General features: G+C 49.4%; 1 long non-coding RNA gene across 1 annotated transcript; it reads left to right on the top strand.

The window, feature by feature from the left end:
• The first annotated feature begins 6704 nt into the window (after positions 1-6704).
• Positions 6705-16808, top strand: LOC309361744. The gene is made up of 2 exons (XR_014164621.1): positions 6705-9507; positions 16349-16808. It is a non-coding gene; the product is annotated as an uncharacterized lncRNA (long non-coding RNA).
• Positions 16809-17510: the final 702 nt, after the last annotated feature.

The following is a 17510-nucleotide window of genomic DNA, read 5'->3' as shown; positions in this document are numbered from 1 at the left end:
AATACAGTTACTAGACAACATTTCTCTACTTTCCTTTTCTTTTTCTACTTCTATACAGCAGCCATGCCCAAGCTGGTGCCCTGAAGATGCTTTACTGTACCTACAACTCCCCTAAGTCCCAGGCAGCACAGCCTCATGATGCTGCAGCTGTTGGGTATTGCTAGTCCAAAACATTGTCAGGTTACAAGCTTGACATATGTTAAATGTGACATTGCAGCCCTGTTCTCTTCTGCAGTGGGGCACTTTGTTCTTCACAAAAATATTTCCCAAACACATAATAGTTAGTCCAGGGAGAAGGCTTCTGTCTTAAGCCTCAGGTGTTGAATGTGCTTTTTTGATCACAGTGGTTAGATGGCAAGAGCTCTGCTGTGGCAATGTGGGTGATATTCAAGTGCTCCAGCAACACACAGGAACATAGGAAGAAAAAAAGCTGGCTCACATAGTTTTCTATCACCACACGTTGAGTGACAGTGGCTCTCCAGGGTTTCAAGCAGGGGACATTCCCAGTCCTAGCTAGAGATGTCAGGGATTGAACTTGGGACCCTCTGCATGCAAAGCAGATGCTCGGCTACGGAGCTATAGTCCTCCCACTACTACAACAATCAAACAACACCCCATACCCTTGCTTACCTCTAAGAGAAAGGGCTCAGGGACACTCCAGCAGCTTTCTAAAGACAGAAGGATTCTCTGCTGGAAAACTTAATTGGAGAAGTTCAAGATGGCTGGATGAGTTAAGTTTTTTTTCCGGATGATTCTCTGCAACATTGACCTCATTTTCTAAGAAAAGGGAAATGTTTTTCAGAACTTGCAAGCAAATTGCAGCGCAGGACAGAGATAAAAGCAATTTTTGCAGTCATTAGATGTTTAAACAAAACAAGCCAAAACACAAGAGCAGTCTAGGTAATGTCATTAATGCATGAAAGTAATGATGACTAGAGCACAATCTGTAGCAACATGTGCTGCTTGTGGATATAATTTTTCTCATTGCGTAAAGAGGAAAATAAACTCCTAAGTATTTAAGACACTCACTGAATTGGAGAATGTGGGAAGGACAAACCATGACTCTGCTTTGTAGTGGAATGACCCTACAAGAGGCAAATTTCAACAACAACAATTGCAACATGAACTCATACCTGCTGAAAGCTCGCCTGGGAACTTGGGTCCTTTGTCATGTGTTTATTCAAGATCTTTCTGGCTTGTCCATATTTTTTGTTTTTTATGCTGGTTATGACAGCCTGAAGAAGAAAGACAAAATAATGGTTTGCAAGGAAGACTTTGGGGAATGCTCCTAACCTAAGAAGATGCCGTTTGGGAGCAACCCCCCGGCCGTTTTCTAGATCTGCTGTACATTTTCAACTCAGTGGGTTTTCATTGTGTAATATTAGATCACTTATTAAAGAAAATTATTTTTAAATTCAAGTAAGGCAAGCTACTTAAATATCTGTAGGCTAACAACATTGGAATAATGGATGCCTTAGGAGAGTCAGTCAAGAAGCCAATTTTTCCTGGATTACCCTGGATTTCCCGAAGAAGGAAAACATGCTGAGTTCCAATAAACTCAGGCACCTTTGAGCATACATTTCTCTCTCTCATTTCATCCCACCCTATAGGAATCTTGCCTCCTTGCTTCTACTAACTTTTGTGAACTTATTTAAAAGCTTAATTTAAGCATGGAGAAAAATAGGCAAGAGTTAATCCTGGCATTGAATTGGAACCTTCATTAAACCCTTTCTGAAATATGCTGCATTTTGAAACTTAAAGACAGCTGTCCTCATACTTTCTAACTAGGCTGAGAAACAGTCATCAGTGCCTACAAAGAGGAAATGCTAACACTTACCGCTTCCTTTATTTTTTGTCTTATTTCTTCTACTGCATCACTGTTTAAGTCCAGTTCATCCTTCATCTTATCCAAAATAACAAGGGCATCTTCAAGAGGCATTAACTTGGTCTCGGGATCAATGGTCCAATCTTCATCAATCTTAGACAGAAACTGCACAATCTGCAGCTGAATGCCAATGCATTTCTCTTGCGCTAGGGGCCGTGCAAGCACAGCTGGAGAAGAACAAGACAGTCAAAACAGTCACTGAGCAAAATCAGATAGGTCAGCAAATCAGGTGTAATGAGGCTTGGACCAGGGCACCAAAGCCCTGTCCCATACCTTATACCCCTGACCATATACAGACAGCCAACTTCATCCCAACATGCCCTTTGGCCCAGGAGTCACTGCGCATTTGCTTGCTTTTGGTGTGTAATCTACAATATCCTTAGTATCCATATATACACAAACACATCGCTTTTTAGTGTCTTCATCTTTGTGGTCAGATATTTTGTTGGGGCTCCTGTTTTGTAGGGCAGAAATGCAGTATGTACAGATTTTATTTACAGACATACAGAAAAAATTGCTGTAAGAAAATGGGTGGTAAAGTAGTTGAGCTTCTTAAAACTATACTCCAAAGCTGCCAGGCCATTCCTAGCAGTTGGCTTCTTGAAACCATCAGACTCAACTACAGGCCATACCCAAAACTCATTAAACTCATTCTCTTAATATACGCATCCAATTTGAAATAGATTTCAAGAGGGCGCTGAAGTTTTCAGGTACAGTGGTACCTCGGTTTAAGAACAGTCCTGTTTAAGAACAATTTGGTTTACGAACTCCACAAAACCGGAAATAGTGTCCCAGTTTGAGAACTTTACCTCAGTCTAAGAACGGAATACGAATGGTGGAAGGGCAACGGAGGCGGGAGGTCTCATTAGGGAAGGTGCGCCTCGGTTTAAGAACCATTTCGGTTTAAGAACGGACTTCCAGAAGGGCTTAAGTTCATAAATCGAGGTACCACTGTACTTAGGAGGCTACGGGTGGGTGGAGGGATCCTAACCCTTCTTGTGACCATCTGTGATGGGCTTGAGGAGGCATTCATTTAAGGGGGCATGTATCCTAACCATCTTGCTGAGAATCACAACAGGCTATTTGCAGACCTTCCTTTTGGGTTCTGTGCTGTTGGTTAGTTGTACGTTGTGCCTTTTCTTTTAAAATCGGTTCCCTTAATTTCTAAAGGCAAATGACAAACATTCCAGGGATATAGATTGTATTATATTTTAAGTTGCTTTAGGTTCACTTTTTCTTAAATGAAAACACCTAATGACTATTAAATGTGATATATAAATGTAAATACGTAATAGTGACATAAGTGGAACTGGGGCTATTAGGCAATATAGTTTAATGTTTGGTCTTTTAGTATGTTCTGATATACTGTATGCTGTGAGCCGTCCAGAGCGGCTGAGCAAACCCAGCCACGTGGGCGGGGTATAAATGATAAAATTATTATTATTATTATTATTATTATTATTATTATTATTATTATTATTTATTTACATTCACGTTCCTCAGCAGGAAGTACAGTGGTACCTCGGGTTAAATACGCTTCAGGTTACATACACTTCAGGTTACAGACTCCGCTAACCCAGAAATAGTGCTTCAGGTTAAGAACGTTGCTTCAGAATGAGAACAAAAATTGTGCTCCGGCGGCTTGGCGGCAGCAGCAAGAGGCCCCATTAGCTCAAGCGATGCTTCAGGTTAAGAACAGTTTCAGGTCAAGTACGAATTCAGTACCCGAGGTACCACTGTACCTTGAGAACTCTTTCCCCCAGCGCCAATGTTCCCCAAATGCCCCTTTCGTCAAACTCGCTGGTCTCCCCACCATATACGACGTCCCGCAGCTGGCGAAAGTCCCGGCTGCGGCCGGCCCGGAAAGCCTGAATGGCCTGGTGGACGTAGAAGGGGACGGTCCATCGGCTCACCGCCTCCTCGAGGGCCTTTTCGCGAGCCTCCGCGGCTCCTTCGGACGCTCCGCAGCCCCCCTCCTCCATCTTCCCTCCTGCCGTGCGCCACCACGCCGGGCAGGGGGCGTAGCGCCAGTTGCGCCCTTGAAGGATTCCTGCCCCTGACGTGGTGGGTGGGTGGGCGAGGCAGGAGGGCGTCGGGGGGACCGCCGAGAGCATCGCTGGCTCAGAGCCCAATAAAGGTTGCCCTCCCCTCCCATTGATTTTCCAAATACTCTTTCCTCCACTGGAGGAGCAAATCCTGCATTTCAAAGGGTTGGACTTGATGATCCTTGAGGAACCCTTGCAACTCTACAGGTCTATTAAATCAAGGGGGCAGCCGGGCAGGTTCCCACAGATATCAGGCAGAGAAATCAAATTTGGGGAGGATAGGGGACGGAGCATAGCTGTCAACTTTGACTTTTGAAAACAAGGGATCTGATCAGCGGCATAGCTGTCACCTTTCGGATTTGAATATAAGGGATCAGCAGCCTCACCTGTCCCGGGGACAGTCTACGCTGGGATAGCTAACAATCCGGGATAGCAGCGAGAAGCAGCGGGAAACGGCGCTGGAAGAAGGGAATTTCCCGCAAAGAAAGGGAAGGTTGACAGCTATGGGACGGGGCACGAGGCAGTGGCGTAGCGTGGGGGGTGCAAGGGGGGCCGGCCGCACCGGGCGCAACTTCGGGGGGGGCGCGCTCGCTGCCTCCGGAGTCGCCCAGAGCCCCATGGCAGCGGCTCTCAGCGCTCGCCGCGGAGGGCGCGCCAGGCAGCCCCTCCTCACCGACGGGCAGCGTTCGCCTGCGGGGCTCGGCCAGCGCGCAGGGCTGGCCGCGTGGAGTCGCCGGGGAGCCGCCGCCACCTGCCATGCCGCCCTGGCTGCTTCAGCCGCGTCCGACAGCCGGCTCGAGGCTCCTTCCGGCCGGGTCTCCCGATGGGGCGCTGCGGGCGGAGGCTCCGGCACCAAGCGCCACGCCGCCCACCCGCCCCGACGGGGCCCGCCCACCCGCGCTGGAGGCCGGCCGGTGCACTGGCCCCAGAGGCGCCCCCTCCCCGCGCCAGAAAGAAGCCGCGTCGGGGCTAGCCGGGCCGGGGAGGGAGACCGAGAAGGCTGCGCCGCGACGCCCAAAGACGCGCGTCTTGGCGCAAAGGGGCCCGCGGCACCCAGAAACGGAAGGGACCCTCTCCCCCTGACCCGCCACTGAACTGCAATTCCCAGCTCCCTTGACAAATCCCAGTCCCCAATCCCCAAGATGCTTTATTTGAGGCAGGGGTCCTTTAATTGCAAAAACAACACCACGGAGGGCAGTAGTCACCACGACGTTTGCCCCAGAGTAGAGCCGTCAGTATTAATGACCATGGTTAGGGGTTAGGGGGCGCAAATTACTTGCCTTGCCCCAGGTTAGGGGGCGCAAATTACTTGCCTTGCCCCGGGTGCTGACTACCCACGCTACGCCGCTGGCACGAGGGCACTGGCTAAGGAAGGGGATGCGCCCCCGGTATCATCCCTGAGGTGGGGGTGACATCGCCGCCGCGCCCCCCTAGGATGCTCGCCGCGGGTGGCACCGCCCCGTGGGACTGTCGCGCAGGCGGTGCCGCCCCCGTGCTCGCCACTCCGCCCCTGTGGGACGATCGCCCCACCCCCGGGTGCACAGCATGTGCGCTGCTCTGCCTCTGCACTCATATATCCCCAGTGGAACCACACCTCCATGCCCCGGATATTTAGTTGCAGGTAGATATTTAGTTGATATCTAGTTGCCGTGTTGGTCCGCCCTAGGCGAAAGAAAAGAAAAAAAATTCCTTCCAGTAGCGCCTTAGAGACCAGCTAAGTTTGTTATTGCTATGAGCTTTAGCGTGCATGTACACTTCTTCAGGTACACGTAATACAGTGGTACCTCGGGTTACAGACGCTTCAGGTTACAGACGCTTCAGGATACAGGCTCCGCTCACCCAGAAATAGTACCTTGGGTTAAGAACGTTGCTTCAGGATGAGAACAGAAATCGTGCGGGAGCGGCACGGCGGCAGCGGGAGGCCCCATTAGCTAAAGTGGTACCTCAGGTTAAGAACAGGTTCAGGTTCAGAACGGACCTCTGGATCGAATTAAGTTCTTAACCCGAGGTACCACTGTATTTAGATAACATTATTTATAATATTTAGATAACATTAGGTTAGGAACAACTTTTACAAGGGATAGAAACATTACAGAGAGGTTTTCCTAGCTGACCAAGACGGAATACTGTTAATCCTTGGGATGGGGAGGAAACAGGCAATCCATTTTTATCTACCCCTTTACTGCTGATTCTTGGTCAGGCATTTTTCCTTCCATACCTTTGGATCCATATGTTTTTTTCCAGACTCCAGACTGTTTCGGATTTGATTGCAATTTATTACTACTTAATTAATTATTTTTTTAAATACAGCCTTTCATGCAAAGATCACATGATGGTTCGAGACATAAAAGTTTTTCGGGTCCCTTGGGGTTTGGACATTTGACAGGGGACTCCTTTACTGGACTCTTGGCACCTCCCAATCTTCCTGTTGGATATTTGTTGGCAAAGGGTTGCTCTAGCAGATTGTAAAGAAAGAAAGGAAGGAAAAAACAGAAGGACTATATGAGGACAACCCCAACCCCTAACCCTGCTCACCATTTCTAGTTTGCTTGGACAGAGCATGAACCAATGACATATTATGTATGATATCTCAACATTAGGTAAGAATGGGATGGCGTTCTCCTTGCTCAGGTCCTCGCTGTTTGCTCCAACTGAGTGCTAGAGAGAGGTTTTGGGGGGGGGCGGGGCGAGGAGTCGTGGGAAAAGAGGAAATAGAGATATGCATCAAGAGTAAAGCAGCCCAAGAGCGCGGCTGCCATATGTGCGGATTTAGGAAACGCCCAAAATGCTGTGCCCTGCCGCTACCTTTCCTCCCGAGACTCCTCCCTCCGGGCCAGATCTCCGCTGTGCCAGGAAGCCTGGCTCTCGGGGAACGCAGTGCCAGCTGGGGCTGCGTCGGCATCGTAGGAGCCCTTAGGCAGCCTTGTCAAAATCAGGCAGGCGTCGGGAAGGAGTTCCTAGTCCACAGGAAATGGTGTTTACACAGAAGGGGCAAGGCTTGGGTGGCTTAAGGTGTTTCTGGGCATTGGGCAAAAAATACCTAAGTGTCTCTTAGGACTACGGTCGTGGTTTTATTTTGGCGTTTCCGCTAAAAAAGGCTCAACAACTTTCGTGGTGTCCTGGTTTTTACCCTTCGAAATATAGCAACCCTGTCCAAGAGCTACAAACCAAGGAGGCCCAACATATTGCTATCAAAAGAGATTCAACAGAGTACAGATCTAGATCTGTGTTAATTATTTGTTGGGAAATCTGGAGACTTACACATAGTGGGGCTTATGTTAATTCAGACTAGAGGGATATCTGTGAATTGGCCAGCATCTACTGATGTATTGGTAGAGTTCCTACTCCTGAAATAAATGAATCAAGAGGGATTGATGGTTCTACAATAAAGGAAATCATTTCACTGCCTGGACATCTGGAATGAAGACTCGAAGAGACAGGGCTTTAGTAAAAAAAGAAAAAAGGTAAAGGACCCATGACAGTTAAGTCCAGTCGCAGACAACTCTGAGGTTGTGGCGCTCATCTCACTTTACAGGCCAAGGGAGCCGATTCTATTTATTCAATTGTAATTTGACTATCTGCAACAAACAGTTGCAAAATATTATTTTATTAAAAATAATATTTTTAAAATGATTTCCAAAATGTATAAACAAAACAGTAAGTTTTCCTCATTCTCCATCCTCCCACCCCTGAACAGAAGACTTATATATATAAGATTTTGCCATACGTCCATGTGTGTGGTCGGTGGATGCCTGTCATCAGGATGTTCATTTGAATATTTTATGATGAGATACCAAATAAAATGTCTGCATCAGCTGTATTGTTCAATGCATGTACCCTCTTCAGTAGTTTTTCAGTTAGGGTAATTGTTCCTACATTCTTTCTTCATTGTGTGATATGCAGATGTTCAAGTTTCTTCCAATTTTGTGCTATAAGTAATAGTGTTGCCACCAGAAGGAAAATAACGATCCTTATATAACAAAGCAAGTTGGTCTTCCTTAAAAATTGTTAATAACCCAAACTTTGATTACACAGCACTTTCTGATTTCTAATATTGCTTCAGTGAATAGGTAAAGGTAAAGGGACCCCTGACCATTAGGTCTAGTTGTGGCCAACTCTGGGGTTGCGGTGCTCATCTCGCTTTACTGGCCGAGGGAGCCGGCGTACAGCTTCCGGGTCATGTGGCCAGCATGACTAAGCCGCTTCTGGCGAACCAGAGCAGCGCACGGAAACGCCATTTACCTTCCCGCCAGAGTTGTACCTATTTATTGACTTGCACTTTGACGTGCTTTCAAACTGCTAGGTTGGCAGGAGGCTTCAGTGAATATTCCTCCCCATAATGTCCACCTTATAGGGAATGTAGTACCAGTTGCTCTGCATCTCTCCAGTATGTTGGCAAATATGTTTTGTCTATGTAAATGTCTTAAGGGTGTTTAGATGCCATCTGCCATCTGTGAATTAACTTGACTGAGTTTTCTCTACGCCTTTTTCTTTCCATTTCACAGTTAGATTTCTTTCTTTCTTTTAAATAATGTTTTCATTTATTTTTCATGGTACAGAAGATACATTTTGAGAAAACAATTTCCAACAGTAAACAACAAATAACTTGTCCTGATAAAATTACAGACTTTTGTCATGCTATGTAATAAAGTTGCATTTGATTGCTCCAAAAAAATCATGCCACATTTCCCCATGAGTGTTGGGTGAATTCCTGCCACAGTCAGAACAATTTATGTGTTCAATAAACATTTGCCCTATGTTATGAAAGGAATAGGGATTGTGTTTGCCACTTGGTCTTGACATGTTGTTTCTCTGCCAATGTGACTGAAGGAGCGTTTCGACCCCATCATTCATCCCGGACACTGAGGTCCACCTCCTAGGGACTTCTGGTGGTTTCCTCACTGTGAGAAGTGAAGTTACAGGGAACCTGGCAAAGGGCCTTCTCAGCGGTAGCACCCTCCCTGTGGAATGCCCTCCCTTCAGATGTAAAGGAGATAAAGAACTACACAATTTTTAGAAGTCCTCTGAAGGCAGTCCTGTATTGGAAAGTTTTTTTATTTGATGATTTATTATGCTTTTATATCCTGCTGGAAGCCTCCCAGAGTGGCTGGGGAAACCCAGCCAAATGGGCATGTCCTATTATTATTATTATTATTATTATTATTATTATTATTATTAACCATACTCTGGTACACCAAGAATCAGTGTTCATCCCAACACCAGTTTTCCAACATCTGGCTATCTCCATATGGCCAGCTATCAACAGAATGGCTAATTACGGTGGTACCTCGGGTTACAGACGCTCCAGGTTACAGACTCCGCTAGCCCAGAAATAGTACCTTGGTTTAAGAACTTTGCTCCAGGATGAGAACAGAAATTGCACAGCGGTGGTATGGTGGCAGCGGGAGGCCCCATTAGCTAAAGTGGTACCTCAAGTTAAGAACAGTTTCAGGTTAAGAACGGACCTCCAGAACAAATTAAGTTCTTAACCTGAGGTACCACTGTATTAGGGTAGTCTTGAGTGGGTGGGATCATAAGCCCAAGTAGTGCTAGTGCAGGAGACATTTCAATTGTTTTGTTATATATAATTCTGTTAGGTTGTGGGTGAACATAGCAGACGACACAGCGATTTCTCCAGAGCAGCTCCTTATTTATACGCTGGACAGAACTGAACAGCAAACAGCTCAGCCGGCCTGCTCTTATAGGCAGCCGGCTGTCAACATTGTAGCAACAACAACCCAGGGTTTCCCGCCTAAAATAACTGACATGGACCTGAGTGAAAACTATCTACGGTATCCCACTGCTGGCCCAGGGTGAGAACTTCAGTACATAACACCCCTCCCCACCGAGATAAGGCGTTAGTTACAATCGTAATGGTTTCCTTATATACAGCACTACACGTAATGGTTCAATTAGGCACAAAAGCATATCGGTTACATTTCCCATACTTAGACCAACAGTGATACATGTCCAACAACATAGTCCTTTAAATCAGTGTTTCCCAACCAGTGTTCCGTGGCACACTAGTGTGCCGCGAGACGTTGCCTGGTGTGCCGTGGGAGGAAGGCGGTCGAGGGGGAGGGGGCGCCGCACGCACCCACGTCAGGAGCCAGCACTTACCTCCCACGGTGCAGGGAAAGACTGGAAGAGCGTCGCAGCAACGCACACGTGCAGAGCAGCCGTAAAGGGAGGCGTGTGGGTGGAGAAAAGGAGGGAGGGAGAGAGAGAGAGCGGGAAGGGGAGGGGGAATCCCCCTAGGCGTGAAGGGAGCGCGCGCCAAAGGAGGGAGGGAGAGAGAGAGAGAGCGGGAAGGGGAGGGGGGAATCCCCCTAGGCGTGAAGGGAGCGCGCGCCAAAGGAGGGAGGGAGAGAGAGAGAGAGAGCGGGAAGGGGAGGGGGGAATCCCCCTAGGCGTGAAGGGAGCGCGCGCCAAAGGAGGGAGGGAGAGAGAGAGAGTGGGAAGGGGAGGGGGGAATCCCCCTAGGCATGAAGGGAGCGCGCGCCAAAGGAGGGAGGGAGAGAGAGAGAGCGGGAAGGGGAGGGGGGAATCCCCCTAGGCGTGAAGGGAGCGCGCGCCAAAGGAGGGAGGGAGAGAGAGAGAGCGGGAAGGGGAGGGGGGAATCCCCCTAGGCGTGAAGGGAGCGCGCGCCGTACGTTCCAAATTTAAAGGAGGGAGGAAGAAAATCCCCATGTGACGGCTTTTGCCTCCAGGACGGCATCTGCCTGCGCCAACTCGCGGCTGAGCCAGGACTTTTCGTACACGTGTGGGCGCTTCGTAGCATGTGCTCGGCTTTGCCCGGAAGCGCTAAGGAAAGCGGCTTGGATCAGAAAGCCTGGGCTCTTGCCGCGCGCGGCATTGTGTTGAAGCGTGCTGGTAGTTAGTGGGTTGGGAGAGCCGCAGCACCCCATTTTTTTTCCATACAAACATGGTTAAGAAGCTTTGTGGAGTGTCAGTAGGTTGGCACAAACCATGACGTTTGGGGACATTAATCTAGCTCAGGGTTCTTAATACCCTGAGACGTTGCCTGGTGTCCTCTTTGAATAAGCGGGGCCTGAGCGTTCCACCAATTTAGGCCTCCTGCCCGGATGTGATATGGCTCCACCTTCCTCAAGGTGGTTCTGCTTTTAAATATTTTCCACCCTGTCACCATGAGGACTAGCGACTTCTTTTTGTAAAATATAAAATCGCTGCTCCTTGCTCTCGTGAGACTGTGTGTTTTAATTCGAAAAGGGTGTTCCATGTACATTTGTGCGAGCTGTGCTGTAAAAAAAAGGGGTCTGTATCCGTTTGTCAGTGGCAATTGGATGGCCGGATACTGCAGTGATGGAAAAGTTTTTGAAAAGAAAAGAACTGGACTCTGAACAAAATTTGGAGCCAGATGAGAGCCCAAGTATGAGTGGGCATGAAAAGAAAGCAAAGATGGTTAGCTCAAGCAAATTCTCCGGCACAAGGCAATATAGCGAAAGCTATATTTCATTTGGATTTACTTTCACCGGAGATGCAAACCAACCAACTCCACTGTGCGTGGTGTGTGGTGAAAAGCTAGCTAACAGTGCTATGGTCCCAAGCAAACTTAAACGCCATCTCCAAACGAAACACCCTTCGCTTCAAAACAAGAATGCGGACTATTTTGTTCGCCTGTGTGAAAACACGGAGAAACAGGCAACTTTCATGAGACAAACCTCAAAGGTAAATGAATAAAGTATTTTATAATTTTTCATATTTCTGTTTACTTACTATTTCATAATAAAGTAATTATAAAATACTTTCTTTGTGTTTATTTGATTCCTATTAAAGAGAGTTACTTTATACTGTATATAGTCAATATAGGCACAGAGTTAATTTTTTAAACATTTTCTAATGGTGGTGTGCCTCGAGATTTTTTTCATGAAACAAGTGTGCCTTTGCCCAAAAAAGGTTGGGAAACACTGCTTTAAATAAGTTGGGCGCTTGGAAACTCTGCCAGAACGCCGGGGACTGGTAGCCAAGTCCGGGGGGCCATACAATTCTTGCTGAGGCTGTGGTGCGACCCTAGGTGGTGTTGAAACCAAATCCCCAGGATCCGCTGCTGTGGGTGGAGCCTCCGCAAGTGGAGTGGTCTGAGTCTGTGGTAAGTCTGGCAGACCCTCTGAAACGGCTTGGTTCGGCTCCACGCTGGCAGTTTGCGAGGGAGGTGTAGGTGGAGCCTCACCATCTGTAAGTGTCTCTTCTGGAGCCACAAGCGCAGTTGGGGGCACCACGGTAGTGTCCAAGTCCCCAACCCTGCGCCTAAGCTGGTCTATGTGCCGGTGCCACAAGCGTCCGTCTTCGAGTGCCACCTGGTACGAGCGAGGTCCAGTGACTCCCACTACTGTGGCTGGCACCCAAGGAATGTCCCCCACATAGTTCTGGGCAAAGACCTGGTTTCCTGGAACAAATGACTGTGGCACGTTGGCACAGCCTGGGGGTTTGGCCACGGCAAAGTCCGGGTGCAGCCAGTCGAGTGGTGACCTGAGGAGGCGGCCCATAAGCAGTTCAGCAGGACTCTGCCCTGTGGCTGCATGAGGGGTGATGTGTTGCACGAACAAGTATTCGTGCCAGTCTCCCCGGTCCAGGCGCGCCAGTGCCTCTTTTGCCGAGCGCACCATTCTCTCCACTGGCCCGTTGCTGGAGGGATGAAATGGTGCCGTTAGGGCATGGCGGATGCCCAGTCCCAAAAGATACCGCTCAAAAGTGCCTGACGTGAACTGCGGTCCGTTGTCGGAGACAAGGACATCAGGACACCCATGCGTCGCAAACAGGCCTCGCAGCACCCGGATGACGGCCTCGGTAGTGGTGGAGGGCATCAGGGCCACCTCCAGCCATTTGGAATCGGCGTCCACCACTACCATAAAGGTCCGGCCGTGAAAGGGGCCAGCCAGATCGATGTGCACCCTCGACCAGGGTGTCTTTGGCATCTCCCAGGTGTGTCCCTTAGCTGCCGGTGGTGCAGGCTTCAACTCTTGGCATGCTTGACAGGCGGACACCCAGGCAGTGATGGCATCGTCCATGTTAGGCCACCAGACGTAACACCGAGCCAACGCCTTCATTTTGACAATTCCCGGGTGGCCAACGTGCAGAGCCTCCAGGCGTTGACGGAGTCCCTGGGGAATCACGACATGGTCTCCCCACAGCAGAGCCGAGCCGCAATGAGCCGAGAGTTCATGTTGTCTGGTTGCGAAGGGCTGGAACTCCGATGCAAAAGGCCCTTGTGGCCACCCCCTCCACACCCAGTGAGCACCCGGCTGATGGTGCGATCCTGGGCAGATGTGGAGGCCACAGCCGATACAGGCACTGCTGGAAGATCCTCAATCAGGAGGAGTGATGAAGCTGGAGCCGGGTCTTCCACAAATGCTGGAAAAGGGCAACGGCTGAGGGCGACAGCATGGCCCATCGATTTCCCCGGGCGATGGATGAGCCGGTAGTGGTAGGCAGCCAGGAAAACAGTCCGTCACAGCATGCGTGGCGAGAGGACCGGTGGAGTTGGACGATCACCGGCGAGGAGAACCAGGAGCGGCTTGTGGTCAGTGATGAGGTCAAAAGTCCTGCCATAGAGGTATTCATGGAACCTCTTCACTCCAGCCACAAGTGCCAGTGCCTCCTTGTCGAGCTGGCTGTAATTCTGTTCCGTCGGAGATAGCGTCCTGGAAAAGTAGGCGAGCGTTGCTTCTCTTCCATCTGGAAAACGGTGACTAAGGACAGCGCTGATGCCAAAAGGTGAGGCGTCGCAGGCAAGGACCAGCGGCCTGGATTCACTGTACTGTACCAGCACATGGTCCGATGAAAGCAGAGCCTTGACCGCGTTGAAGGCCGCCGTCTCCTGATGACCCCAGGACCAAGGCATCTTTGTGCTGAGGAGTCGGTGAAGAGGCTCAGCCACCGTGGCTTTGTGGGGCAGGAACATGTTATAAAAGTTCAGCAGCCCCAGGAACGCCTGCAACTCCGTCTTGTTCTTTGGGATGGGGGCCTGCTGGATAGCACGAATCTTGGATGTGGTCGGGTGAAGGCTGGAGGTGTCAATAAGATAGCCCAGGAACTCTACCTGTGGAACGCCGATCTGGCACTTCTCCCTCTTTACCTTGAGCCCGGCCTCTTGGAAACTGGTCAGCACGGCACGGAGGCACTCGAACAGCTGCTGGTGTGAGTCTGTGGACACCAAGACGTCATCAAAATATGGTACCACGCCCGGAAGCCCTTGCAGGAGACACTCCATAAGGCTTTGGAAGATGCCAGGAGCCACACTCACCCTGAACTGCAACCGGCGGCAACGGAATGCCCCTCGGTGGGTGATGATCGTCTGGGCTCCAGCAGTGGCATCATCAACGGGCAGTTGTTGATAGGCTTGGGCAAGGTCCAGCTTAGCGAAGACCTTACCCTCACCCAGGGAACGCAGCAGGCGTTGGACAACAGGAACCGGATAAGCGTGCTGCCTAAGTGCCTTGTTGATCGTGCACTTGTAGTCAGCGCAGATTCTCACCGACCCGTCTGGCTTGACAGGCGTGACGATGGGGGTTTCCCACTTGGCGTGGTCAACCGGCTCCAAAACTCCTTGGGCGATCAGCTTGCCCAGTTGTTCGTCCACCTTAGCCTTGAGAGCAAAGGAAACCCGGCGTGGCTTTAGCTTGATGGGGGCGACTTGTGGATCAAGGCTTAAGGAGATGGGCGTACCTGTATATTGCCCCAAAGTGCTGTCAAAAACCTCAGCAAAGTCTTTGACCAGACTCTCAGTCTCTGCATTAGAGATGCAGTTGATGCCGGTGACTTCCAGGCCGAGGGCATCAAACCAGTCTAGCCCTAGGAGGCTTGGCCGCTGACCTTCGACCACCACCAACCGGAGCAGGCCCGAAAAATCCTTGAAGGCGATCCGGAACCGGCCAACGCCTACCACGGGAATGTCGTTTCCCTGGTAGTCTCTCAGGTGTACGCGGTGAGAGTCGAGTTGCCTTTTGGACACTCTGGGTACCAGTCTTTTGATGGTGCTCCATGACACGATGGACAGGGCAGACCCGGTGTCGATCTCCATGTCACATGGAGCTCCTTCAATGAGCACTGTGACGTTCAGCTTGCGTCGCGTAGGCGAGTCGGTTTGGCCAATCGTGGTTCCAGACGGGCAGCAGCAGTTGGTGAGAGCGAAACAGCTCCCCTTGGCAGACTGGAGTGAAGACTTGGATTTGCGAGTCGGTGAAGGGGGGGTGTCAGAGGGAGCCGATTGGCAGACCTTAGCGATATGGCCCCTTCTGGAACACTTCCTACAGATGGCATCTCTGAATCGACACTTGGCACGGGAATGGTTGCCTCCGCAGCCGGCACATTCCGGTTGGCCCTTGGACTTCTGTTGGAACGTCCTGCGCTCCCGCTTTGTCTGGTGCACGTCATCGTCTTCACTGGAGGATGCCTCATCACTGCTGGCCTCTTCATGATGCACTGGAACTGGCTTCCTAGCAAGATGTGGGCTGCTGGACTTGCGGATCTCCTGGGCGTCCAGCAGCTTCTGAGGCCACAGCCTCCTCAATGGCTTTCTGTAGCGTGAGGTCTGGCTTGGTGAGGAGACGCCGTTGCAGATGGATGTCCCGGACCCTGCAGACGATTCGATCCATCAGGGCATCGTCTAAGTCTCGGAACTCGCAGTGCATTGCAGCCTGTCGCAGGGCGGTTGTGTAGTTGTTGATTGACTCCCCCTCTGCCTAGTTCTGGTGGTAGAACGCATGGCGGGCAGCAATCTTGGACGGCTTTGGTGTGTAGTGGTTGCAGAGCTTCTCTTGGATTGTGTCCCATGGTGTTGCCTGGACTGCTTCAGGCGCAACCAATGCTCGGGCCGTCTCAAACACCTCAGGCCCACAGAGGCTGAGGAATAGGCCCTGCTTACGTTCCTGTGATACTTGCGTCAGCTCATTGGCTTGGAGGTAGCAGTCGAACCGAGCGAGGAAGGAGTCCCATGATTCAGAGGCTGGCGCAAAAGGTAGTAGAGGCACAAGTGAAGCCATGATTCCGATGCCGGCGTGAAGGGCGATGGATGGAACACCGTGCTCTAGCCAGAATAGTCAGCTCTGAATTGGTTCTGTTCAGTGATTTCGCTCAGTGATTCAGCTCAGTGATTTAGCTCTGCTCAGAGGTGGTTGCATCTGGCTGTGCTCTGATGTCCATCGATCCCATCCTCGTCGCCAGTGTTAGGTTGTGGGCGAACATAGCAGACGACACAGTGATTTCTCCAGAGCAGCTCTTTATTTGTATGCTGGACAGAACTGAACAGCAAACATCTCAGCCGGCCTGCTTTTATAGGCAGCCGGCTGTCAACATTGTAGCAACAACAACCCAGGGTTTCCCGCCTAAAATAACTGACGTGGACCTGAGTGAAAACTATCTACAGTATCCCCCTGCTGGCCCAGGGTGAGAACTTCAGTACATAACAAATTCCACCCTCATTTGGGCCAGGACATGCCATATTTACACCAGCTTTACAATTTCCCTCGCAAGATTCAACGTCTTACTATCTGCAGTTTTGCAAGGTAGATTTTAGAAAATCCCCTACTCTGAAAGATACAGTACTGCCCTTTCGGCACAAAACAGGTCGAATCCATCACACACGTTTTATTTCCCATTCTATGCAAAAATATATGATAAGTATTTGGCCCCCTTATTGAAGGAGGGGGTTTATTGCACTGATTCTTCCAGCTTGTCGTATCTGCTGAACAATTGTAGATTGTGGGTAATGTGCAAATATTTTTGAGTGATGTTATGAACCTTACGATGTCGGGACAGGTTTGTCCTAAACTATCTTCTACTATGTTTCGTTAACTGTGTTGTGTTCTGATCCATGTATATGATGCACTTTTTCTATGCCAATAAAGGAGATTGGTTGATTTGTTTTGTTATATAACAAGCTATTTCTTTGAAGACACAACTCCGAAAAGCTTTGGTGATGTCACAAAACCACCACATATGGAAATATGTGGCTTTGACTGTGCAACCCCTCCAAAAATTAGGATCAGCTTCCTTAAATATTCTGGATAGCATGACCAGTGTATAGCGCCACTGAAATATACTCAGAGTCACAAGGTGATTTCATGCTCTTTACAGCCACCTAAGCAGAAGTTTTAATGAGGATTTCCTAATTTATGCAGAAACTGAATTCAATGGTCCCTGGACCACAAAGTCATCCCACAATTATATGATTTTTATACCGGATCTGAAATTTCTATATTTGCCCTTTGGTCTGTGAATCAAATGGATTAGTTGAAAGGCATTGTAATAAGTTTGGAGGTGTGAGATTTAAACTCATCTTTTTGAACACTTCCATAAATAATTTTGGAGCCTAGTACAGTAGTGTGTCCTCCCCCTCGTGTTTTGTTTTGTTAGCTGAGGTGCATGCAATATTTTTTCAGAATAAATACAATTATAAGGTGGGGGAGGAGGGGTGGAGAGATAGATTGGGAGGGGGAAAGAAGAAGGTAGTAAACTTTAATTCATTTACATAGTGTATGTGTGAGGTTTTCTGTGTCAGCTCTGGCAGGGTTCTAGAGCCGTTCACTCCTCCCCAAAGATGGGCAATAACTTTATAGACT

This window comes from Podarcis melisellensis (genome assembly GCF_964234715.1).
Source record: "Podarcis melisellensis genome assembly, chromosome: Z".
Taxonomy (NCBI): Eukaryota; Metazoa; Chordata; class Lepidosauria; order Squamata; family Lacertidae; genus Podarcis; species Podarcis melisellensis.
The sequence above is the reverse complement of the archived record's forward strand: the minus strand, read 5'-3'. Positions and strand labels throughout refer to the sequence as shown.